We start from the raw sequence: 11245 nt of genomic DNA, 5'->3' as shown, positions 1-11245 counted from the left end.
CATGTTATAACCACGTGCGAAACTATAACATGTCGAGCCGTTCGCAGTTACATTTTTGTGTTTTGCTTGTTTCTTCGCAAAAAGAAAATTGCCGTTTTAATCCAACCTGGTCCTATCCCTGGAACAACTTTTTTCCACGTTTACTAACCGGATCGAACAAATTCTCCTGCTTCAATCTAATCTACAGGTTAAATATGGGTTTTTACAATATTATGCTTATGTCCATTCCTTGCTAAGATATGGAGTTGTCTTTTGGTGCCGTGGTGTTGGTATAGATAGAATCTTCATACTACAGAAGAGATGTGTAAGAGCAACCTTTGGTCTCAAAAATACTGATAGCTGTAGAAGTTACTTTAAAGGCTATAAAATACCTACCTTGTATGGAATTTATATTCTGGAATGAGCTGTATTGGTTAGGAAGAATTACTTTGAATTTTTCAAAAAATATGAAATATCACATCCTCGAAACACGCGCGGGAAGGTGAAGTGCTATCTGGTGCCACCAAAAACGCACCTTATAAATAAATAAATATACTTGGCCAGTGTAATTTCAGACTGCATCTTGGAGTTTTGAGGTTGGTCAGAATACTTCCAAACATTTTCTGCCAATTAAGAATGTTGGATGGACCTCGATAATACCAAAACTTTGTGGATCCTAATACATAGCATATTGCGTGTAAATAAAACAACCTCGGCCGACTTCGAAGACGTCGGCCGCCCCAAATATCACAATCATCAAAATCTATAAAGGACCTTTTTGTGGTCTTGATGATGGTGATACTCGGAAGATAATATTTTTGGTTGTCACAAACAACTAGTGCAATAATATAATCACCCATCGATCATGAAGACCAAGAGTACCCTAATTTTCTGACAAAAGTCAAGGTCACAAAGCTATTAATCGTAATAGCCTTGTGTAAAAAAGAAGTTATGTCTCAAAGTGACGATCATCAAGATTACGAAAAACTTGATGTGATATATTGATTGAATAAAATTTACAAAATTTAATATTAGTATTCAAACCAGCATCTCCATCAATCTTAAAAGAAATAAATTTGTAAGAAATAAAGTTTGAACGCGAATATATATAGTTCGGATGAAAATAGTACATATTGAACGTCGACCTAAATTGATATCGTTTCGAAATTTCTGTTGTAGTCAGATTGGGGGCGAAGTTTTTGATTTAACGGTGCATCAAGTCGATTATGACTTAATGGGGAGTATTTTTATGCATTTGGCGTGTCACTAGGTCGTTTGGCGTCATCGATTGACGCCCTTCTCACACGTACGGTTGACAAAAGAGACTGACGTAAAAGCGCGGTGTTCGCGGTCGGCCGGGGCCATGCGAAATGTAAATTTCGAAAAATGACAGCTCGCCGGCCATCCTAATGATATATTATTTATTTTGGGACCGGAACCGACACCATTACAACTGATACGCGTTTTTAAACGCTAACATAAATTCGGCGTACCAACCCCGACCTTGATTTATTAGGCACATAACTAAAAAATACAATGCCTCGTATTGTATTTAATTAATTCGCTCCTCGATTATTTAAATAAAAGGCGCGTAAAGGGGATGAGGGGCGTGAATTTTAGATTTAAATTTAAAATAAATACTAACATGAATTATGGGAAACACGGCGCAAGGTCGTAATCTTTGAAATATGGACAATTTATTATGCAAGCAGAATGTAATAAAATCCCCTGATGGTGTGCATGCACGCTCCTATACCCCGGCTACTTTTTTTCTTCCGTTCTAACGGGACATGCAGGAATTTAGCACATGAAAATATAAAAATAAAAGAGGCGTGTCAATTCTTCACATATCCATTAACCCCTTTTTAATCCCAAATTAATTAAAAAAATATATCATTAATTTGAATTGAAAACTTACTAAACCTACTAAAACAGGTAATACGTCAAGTAATGCAACAAGCTGTCGAATAAGATATCGACTGTAAAATGATCATTCCTTCGACGGTTTGCGGTGTAAAATCTATAACCGTTTAATTACATTGAAAGCCGCCCGAAGAAAATCTCGTAAAGTCCCCCTTTCAAGTCGAAGTTAAAAGAAATCGGATCGATAGTCAGCACAAAGATGAGCCTTTTTATTTCGCGTAATTTATGTAATTAAATCAATACCGGATCTTTATGCACGAATCGAAAAGATGGAACGCTAGTGGATTGTCGGAAAGTTCGTCGCAGAAAATAAAGAATAAACCAAGTTTAATTGCGTTGGCTATTAAGCATTTTATCGGGCGTTCGGATAAGAACGAACTTTCGACATCGTTTTCGAATGCGACGCGCGCTTCGAGCGCAAGCGCAACGGATGTAGCCGCCGTGCCGTCGAGCAAAAGCGGAAACTGGTGACAGTTGCTATCTTAACTGTTACAAAATCAACACGGCATACGATATTCTAAGAACCTCCTAGGAATACTATTCCAACACTGTTATATAATATCACCCGGTAAGTTTCTAGGGCGTCCGAGGATAAACACACATCATGCACCGCAGATACCTTTTGTAACGCACCGCATTCACGTGGCTTTTAGCCGAAATTGCATTCGTTTATTGCTCTATTTCTTCGATTAACTTTTAAACATGCAGCCAGCTAAAATCAATAATGCGACAAATATCGTTCCGTTTTATTCTTGACTTCTTCACAAACACGAGCTTCTAATCACAAAAGAAACAAACTTCGACGACACTTTAAACTGTAGATTCATTAAAACTCTCATTAAACTTCTACCACTTTGATTTAGAAACTTTCAACTCAAACCTTTTAATAATTTAGATCCAAAATTGCAGTAATCACTTCTTTACATACGCAATTGATCATCTTCTAACTTCTACTCTCATAAAAATTGATTTAATATAAAATGATATTCAATTTTTGCAGTACCAAATCAAAATTAATGGTATTCATTGAAACTCTTTGCTTCCTTCAGAATTGCCACAAACACGTTGTAGCTAGGGTGAGATTTGTAAATAAATCAGGTTTCTTGTGATCTTGATGTCTGTGATTTTGGGGCGGCCGACGTCTTCGAAGTCGGCCGAGGTTACTTCTTGCTTCAATTTGAAGCGAGATAGGCTCAGACTCACATGTAGTATGCTAGGTAAAACCTAGTACATCTGCTACTACTCTCGAGGTAGGCTCCTAATACCTACCTTGTATGGAATTTATATTCTGGAATGTGCTGTATTGGTTAGGAAGAATTACTTTGAATTTTTCAAAAAATATGAAATATCACATCCTCGAAACACGCGCGGGAAGGTGAAGTGCTATCTGGTGCCACCAAAAACGCACCTTACTAAGATTCAGAACACGGCTCTGTAGCAGAGTATCAAGACCTTCAATCACTTCGTCTTAATGATGGTGATACTCAATCAGTGCAATAATATACTTGGCCAGTGTAATTTCAGACTGCTTCTTGGAGTTTTGAGGTTGGTCAGTATATTTCCAAACATATTCTTGTAATTTAGAATGTTGGATAGACCTCGAGAATACCAAAACGTTGTGGATCCTAATACATAACATATTGCGTGTAAATAAAACAACCTCGGCCGACTTCGAAGACGTCGGCCGCCCCAAATATCACGATCATCAAAATCTATAAAGGACTTTTGAAGGACATTTTTGTGGTCTTGATGATGGTGATACTCGGAGTGGTGATGCTCACTTTTGGTTGTCACAAACAACCAGTGCAATAATATAATCAGCCATCGTACATGAAGACCAAGAGTAACCTAATTTTCTAGCTAGTGTGATATTTGTAAATAAATCAGGTTTCTTATGATCTTGATGCTCGTGATTTTAGGACGGCCGACGTCTTCGAAGTCGGCCGAGGTTACTTCTTACGTCAATTTTAAGCGAGATAGGCTCAGACTCACATGCAGTATGCTAGGTAAAACCTAGTACATCACCTACTACTCTCGAGGTAGGCTCAAACTCACATGCAATATGCTAGATAAGACCTAGTCATCTCCTATTACTCAAAGTGACCACGTCATTTAGAGTAGTAGGAGATGACTAGGTCTTACCTAGCATATTGCATGTGAGTCTGAGCCTACCTCGCTTAAAATTGACGCAAGAAGTAACCTCGGCCGACTTCGAAGACGTCGGCCGCCCCAAAATCACGAACATCAAGACCACGAGATACCTAATTTACTAAATCTGGTTCCTTATGGTTTTGATGTTCGTAACTTTAGAGCGGCCGACGTCTTCGAAGTCGACCGAGGTTACTTCTTGCGTCAATTTGAAGCGAGATAGGCTCAGACTCACATGTAGTATGCTAAGTAAAACCTAGTATATCTCCTACTACTCTCGAGGTAGGCTCAGACTCACATGCAATATGCTAGGTAAGACCTAGTCATCTTCTACTACTCTAAATGACGTGGTCACTTTGAGATAGGAGATGACTAGGTCTTATCTAGCATATTGCATGTGAGTCTGAGCCTACCTCGCTTAAAATTGATGCAAGAAGTAACCTCGGCCGACTTCGAAGACGTCGGCTGTCCCAAAATCACGAACATCAAGACCACGAGATACCTAATTTACTAAATCTGGTTCCTTATGGTTTTGATGTTCGTAATTTTAGGGCGGCCGACGTTTTCGAAGTCGGCCGAGGTTACTTCTTGCGTCAATTTGAAGCGAGATAGGCTCAGACTCACATGCAGTATGCTAGGTAAAACCTAGTACATCTCCTACTACTCTCGAGGTAGGCTCAGACTCACATGCAATATGCTAGGTAAGACCTAGTCATCTCCTACTACTCTAAATGACGTGGTCACTTTGAGTAATAGGAGATGACTAGGTCTTATCTAGCATATTGCATGTGAGTCTGAGCCTACCTCGCTTAAAATTGACGCAAGAAGTAACCTCGGCCGACTTCGAAGACGTCGGCCGCCCCAAAGTCACGAACATCAAGACCACGAGATACCTAATTTACTAAATCTGGTTCCTTATGGTTTTGATGTTCGTAATTTTAGGGCGGCCGACGTCTTCGAAGTCGGCCGAGGTTACTTCTTGCGTCAATTTTAAGTGAGATAGGCCCAGATTCTCCTACTACTCTAAGTGACCACTAAGTGATTATCACGAATTGCATCATACATGGAAGTGATCCGAAATATGATAGGCAAGTTTTCAGACTACGTCTGCTTGAGGAGTTTTTGTGTTTTTCTGCCATCTTTTTGAAACGCCATTAAGTTATATTGCTCTGTTTATTATACAGGGTGTTCAAAAATGTAATTACCGTTTTATCATATTTAATTGCAAAAAACCCAAAAATGTTATATATAACATCCTATATTTGATTAGTTTATTAGATGTAGGATTTTATTCTCTACAAATTTATACTATACGATCTTTTACTTATCTATTGAACTTTTTGAGATATTCGGGAGTTTGTCAAAATTGTCCGTTATTAGTTAAATGGTGGTCTAAAGTTGTTTATCAATAAATAAATACCATATTCAAAGACTACTGGATTGATATAAACTAACACCATCAGATTTTACTTGCAATTAGATCTAATATCCTATATATATATAGAGTTTTCTTAATTGTGAGGTTGGGTTGGGTCGTTACCACATCGAAATTCCGCATGGGATGCTTTAGAAGTCAGTCTCACTAGAGGACTCAAAATGAATGTAAATACATGCAGATTAGTGGTAGCAATTAAGGTGGTAAGAACTTCCATTACATGTATGTTTCTGAATATATCCCAAATAAGCAAGAATTAGGAAACCCATAAAGACCGTAGAGATACCCATAATGAAAAAAAAAGTTTAGGGGGTCTGGCTCCTAGTAGTCTTGCATTTCCCGATAAAATGTACCCAACCCATTTGACTATGCAATTGCGCGAAGAATTTTTATCTATGTGGTTCTCAAAACTCTTACTTTTTGGTTCAATAATCGTTATTTTTGTAGTTTGTGTTTTGACTTCTTCTGATACCATTCTAGTCATCAATTTGTGGATAGAACTCAAGAGGCTAATTCTCCTTGTTAAAGATTAGTGTATTAGTGTATTTCATATTTCAAAAGATGACCATTAGTCTCCACGTCTGCTTGAGGAGTTTCTGTGTTTTTCTGCCATCTTTCTGAATTAAGTTATATTGCTCTGTTTATTACATAGGGTGTTTATAAATGTAATTACCATTTTATCTAAGCTTGGAAACAGCACCCTCTTGGTTCATAATATGTTTTTATATTATATATATATTTATTAATTTACATGATGATTGTAGAATAATTGTTGTTGAATTATAAAGTAATAATTGGTTAAAATATAGTGTGATAATAGATGATAAAGATTGATGGGAAGATTAAACGATGAATGGATTGAGGATTATGACCCACCCTGTAGATTTAGTTGGAAGTTTATGTCGTCGTTATTTAAATTAAGGAAAACCGTGTCTTGGTACGAACTGTGGAGACGATCTAACCACGCAAATATAATAGCCTGATTGTAGGGATGATATATAGCCACCCCCTAGACGCCGCCTAGAATGCGCCCTTCCCTCGAAGTCGGAATGCCAGGCGATTCCCGGGTTCGGGCAAAAAGTTGCGCCACACAAAGCCGCGGCGGCACTTAGTCGACCAAGTTTATTTTCTTAATTAACAGCCGCCCCCAATGTCGAATTAAGTAATTAATTATTAAAACGGGCCGCGCCGGCGTGTTACATTTGCATTTAAATAATTCAAGCGGGCCCGCCGAAATCGACGGCTCGAATTAAGCGACACGACAACAAGTGTCACAAAACACCGAACGGGCCGACAGAATTATTTAATTAATTCCCAGCTATGGTTTATTATTCAACCCAGGTAATTATTTATGGCCGGGCAACAATACGGATTATATACGGCGTTTGCCCCGTCATTAATAGCCATTCATCTAGACCATTTTTCGAAAATCCACCAACATACATCTATTTATTTACTGATATCAACATAATGTGCATAATTTGATAGAGTTCTATATCTATCTTATTGATTTATGCATATTACAGATGAAAATATATTAAGTGTCGTTCTGCGCATGCACAACAAAGTAATGCGACTGCGCAGAAAAAATGTAGGTAAATTATGATATATGGTCAAGTATTTTTCAAGTGAATTTCAAGAGATAAACAACGTCACCTGTTGGATTTTCAACGCTGTCTTGTCGACTATTAGCAGGTAATTCAGTGCGGTGTCGACGCCATTTATCAAGGACGTCGTAAAGCAGAACAATCGAAGACGAAGAGAATCATGAGGTGTCCGCCGAATTATTCGAGATCTGATAATCGCACGCGGCTTGGATAACAAATTGCCGGCCAGAGTAGACCTTAAACGCGGCCGTAATCCTTTGTCAAATGTTTCCGGCCGCCTCCATTGTTAAACGCGTGATTAAGTGCGTTATCTAAACGCGACATCACACCGCATGTATGCAACCGTCGGCGGATAAATCACAGATGTCAAAAATCGACCACTGGAAATGTACCGACAATTACCAAAGATATTTCGGCTGTAACCATTAATAATAATAATGGACGCCAAACGTTTGATACCTATACACTCACAATGAATATATATTTTTGAATTGAAAATTTTATTGAAAACTAATAATAAGCGGCATAGAACAAAAAATCAAAAAGTAAGATTAATTTAAACAATTTGATTGAAAAAAACCATAACACCTGTTCAAACCAGGGGCGATCTTTTGATAGTGCGAATTGAATTATATCCGCGCGACGAACCTGAATGATTTTCCGTGTTCGTCCATCGACATTTTTTTTACAGTTGTCGCCGCGTAATGGAATTTTATATTGATGATGTCATCCCGACGGTTTTTGTTGGTCAGTTTCGTGATTTATTATTACTAAATTTGGGAGTTCAATTTCGCCGTTACACACGTAACCCGATGACACCGGGCGCTACAAAAATGAAATATCGCCGTCACGAAACTGGCGCATTAGCGCTCGGCGATTACAATTAAAAACTGAACCGACCCTGCAATATTATTTTAAAAATACCTATTTCACAAAATATAAACCCTTTTTTTAGGTTGCATACTTTTATTTCGCCTATTTAGTAAAATATAAAATATTACTTTTCGAAATTCTTCAGAGTAAAATGCTACGGCGCAGAAGAATTTCGAATTGTTTCCAAACGTTTATAAAATAAACTTAAAATTTTTCCAAGTGCCTATAATAAAAAGGAGTAGCGAAGTATTTAGACTTTTAGAGAGAGTCGTTTAAAGCCGGGAGCTTTGTAGTAGCGGAAAATGAGTCGAAATTGGCAAAGAAACTGCTTTTCTCCCTAGAAAACCATGGAACAGCAAGTAGATAAACGCATGGAGTACCTAGGTACTTTTATACAAAAGACTTTAAAGCTGAAGCCGGAGAAGTGGTCGAGAATGATGACAATAGAGGAGCATAAAGCGGTGGTTATGAAATTTTTGGAGAGGCCGCTGCCCATTCTCCTGGTGATTATCCTAACGCCATCGGCTCAGTTGCAAGCCAGCAACTCGTTCCCGGTTCCTTTAAAGAGCAAAGGTAAGGGCTACCGGTGAATTTCGCTTAAAGAAACCCTGACGACTGTTCCCAGGCGTCTACTTTATAAAGAGAGCCCTCTGTAGCGTTGAAAAGGGCAAACCCTCCTCCTCAATTATCGAAGGCGACCTGTCTTGCAAAATAATCGATCAATTAGCGTCGTTGGTCGAGGAGGTGCTCGTTCCTTTGCTGTCCAACTCCACCAACCACGACAAATGGCCCGCGGTCATCGCCAAAGACGTGCAGAAGCACGTCCACAGCTTGAAGAGTACCGTTTACCAGGTAAGCTTTTCCGCTTCCTTTACCACCCTCAGGACTAAAAAAGAAATACCAATTATTTTCCTTGTTTCCACCGCGCACGGCTTCCAATTATCTAGAATAACATGCGACGGTTTGTAGCGATTTAACAATGGTCGTATTGAAAAATACCATTTTTATCAAAATAAACGATTGCACCAGATAAAATTCACAACTAAATTGGCTTTGGCTCTCCATGTGACACACGCAGATATTACTTTGTACGAAAAAATTTATTTTATTACTTTTATTGCACATAGTATAATCAATATTTTTATAAACTAACCACGCGCCTCAAACATTTTTATACATCACTATTTACAAAGCATTCAATTGCAATAAACTTCACCGATTAACAATCCCACAACGCGCAACACGCGATTTTACTTAATACTGTGATATTGGTTGCATACTTGCAATGATGACGTCGTTTACAATAATTAATTAACACACTGTATGTGGGAGTGCATTAGAGGCGTACTCATTATATTACTGCCGTGCTTACATAGTATAATGCCTATCTGGCTAAAAACTGACACAAGAAGTATCCTCGGCCGACTTCGAAGACGTCGGCCGTCTCAAGTATCACGAACCAAGAATCTGGCAGAACCCTAATGAATAGTAATTTGAGTCAAGACCTTGGTTTTCATGATTTTGGGGCGGCCGACGTCTTCGAAGTCGGCCGAGGTTACTTCTTCCATTCATTTTAAGCTAGATAGGGTTGTACTCACGCATAAATACTATAATTTTAATTTGTAATAATCACGGCTGTCTTCGAAGACGTCGGCTACCTCCAAGTATCACGAACCCAGAAACTGGCAGAACCCTGATGAGTAGTAATTTGAGTCAAGATCTTGGTGTTCATGATTTTGGGGCGGCCGACGTCTTCGAAGTCGGCCGAGGTTACTTCTTCCATTCAATTCAAGCTAGATAGGGTTGTACTCACGCATAAATACTATAATTTTAATTTGTAATAACCACGGCTGTCTTCGAAGATGTCGGCTACCTCGAAGGATCATGAACCCAGAAATTGGCAGAACCCTGATGAGTAGTAATTTGAGTCAAGGTATTGGTGTTCATGATTTTGGGGCCGCCGACGTCTTCGAAGTCGGCCGAGATTACTTCTGCCATTGATTTCAAGCTAGATAGGGTTGTACTCACGCATAAATACCATAATTTTAATTTGTAATAACCAAGGCAGTCTTCGAAGACGTCGGCTACCTCCAAGTATCACGAACCCAGAAACTGGCAGAACCCTGATGAGTAGTAGTTTGAGTCAAGATCTTGGTGTTCATGATTTTGGGGCGGCCGACGTCTTCGAAGTCGACCGAGATCACTTCTGCCATTGTTTTCATGCTAGATAGGGTTGTACGCAGGCATAAATACTATAATTTTAATTTGTAATAACCACGGCTGTCTTCGAAGACGTCGGCTACCTCCAAGTATCGCGAACCCAGAAACTGGCAGAACCCTAATGAGTAGTGATTTGAGTCAAGACCATGGTGTTCATGATTTTAGGGCGGCCGACATCTTCGAAGTCGGCCGAGGTTACTTCTTCAATTCATTTCAAGCTAGATAGGGTTGTACTCACGCATAAATACTATAATTTTAATTTGTAATAACCAAGGCAGTCTTCGAAGACATCGGCTACCTCCAAGGATCATGAAACCAGGAACTGGCACAACCCTGATCAGTAGTAATTTAAGTCAAGGTATTGGTGTTCGTGATTTTGGGGCGGCCGACGTCTTCGAAGTCGGCCGAAATTACTTCTTCCATTCATTTCAAGCTAGATAGGGTTGTACTCACGCATAAATACTATAATTTTAATTTGTAATAACCACGGCTATCTTCGAAGACATCAGCTACCTCCAAGTATCACGAACCCAGAAACCGGCAGAACCCTGATGAGTAGTGATTTGAGTCAAGATCTTGGTGTTCATGATTTTGGGGCGGCCGACGTCTTCGAAGTCGGCCGAGGTTACTTCTTCCATTCATTTCAAGCTAGATAGGGTTGTACTCACGCATAAACACTATAATTTTAATTTGTAATAACCACGGTTGTCTTCGAAGACGTCGGCTACCTCCAAGTATCACGAACCCAGAAACTGGCAGAACCCTGATGAATAGGAATTTGAGTCAAGACCTTGGTTTTCATGATTTTGGGGCGGCCGACGTCTTCGAAGTCGGCCGAGGTTACTTCTTCCATTCATTTTAAGCTAGATAGGGTTGTACTCACGCATAAATACTATAATTTTAATTTGTAATAACCAAGGCAGTCTTCGAAGACGTCGGCTACCTCCAAGGATCATGAAACCAGGAACTGGCACAACCCTGATCAGTAGTAATTTGAGTCAAGGTATTGGTGTTCGTGATTTTGGGGCGGCCGACGTCTTCGAAGTCGGCCGAAATTACT

The sequence above is a fragment of the Onthophagus taurus genome, chromosome 8 (genome assembly GCF_036711975.1).
Source record: "Onthophagus taurus isolate NC chromosome 8, IU_Otau_3.0, whole genome shotgun sequence".
In the NCBI taxonomy this organism is placed as follows: domain Eukaryota; kingdom Metazoa; phylum Arthropoda; class Insecta; order Coleoptera; family Scarabaeidae; genus Onthophagus; species Onthophagus taurus.
The sequence above is the reverse complement of the archived record's forward strand: the minus strand, read 5'-3'. Positions refer to the sequence as shown.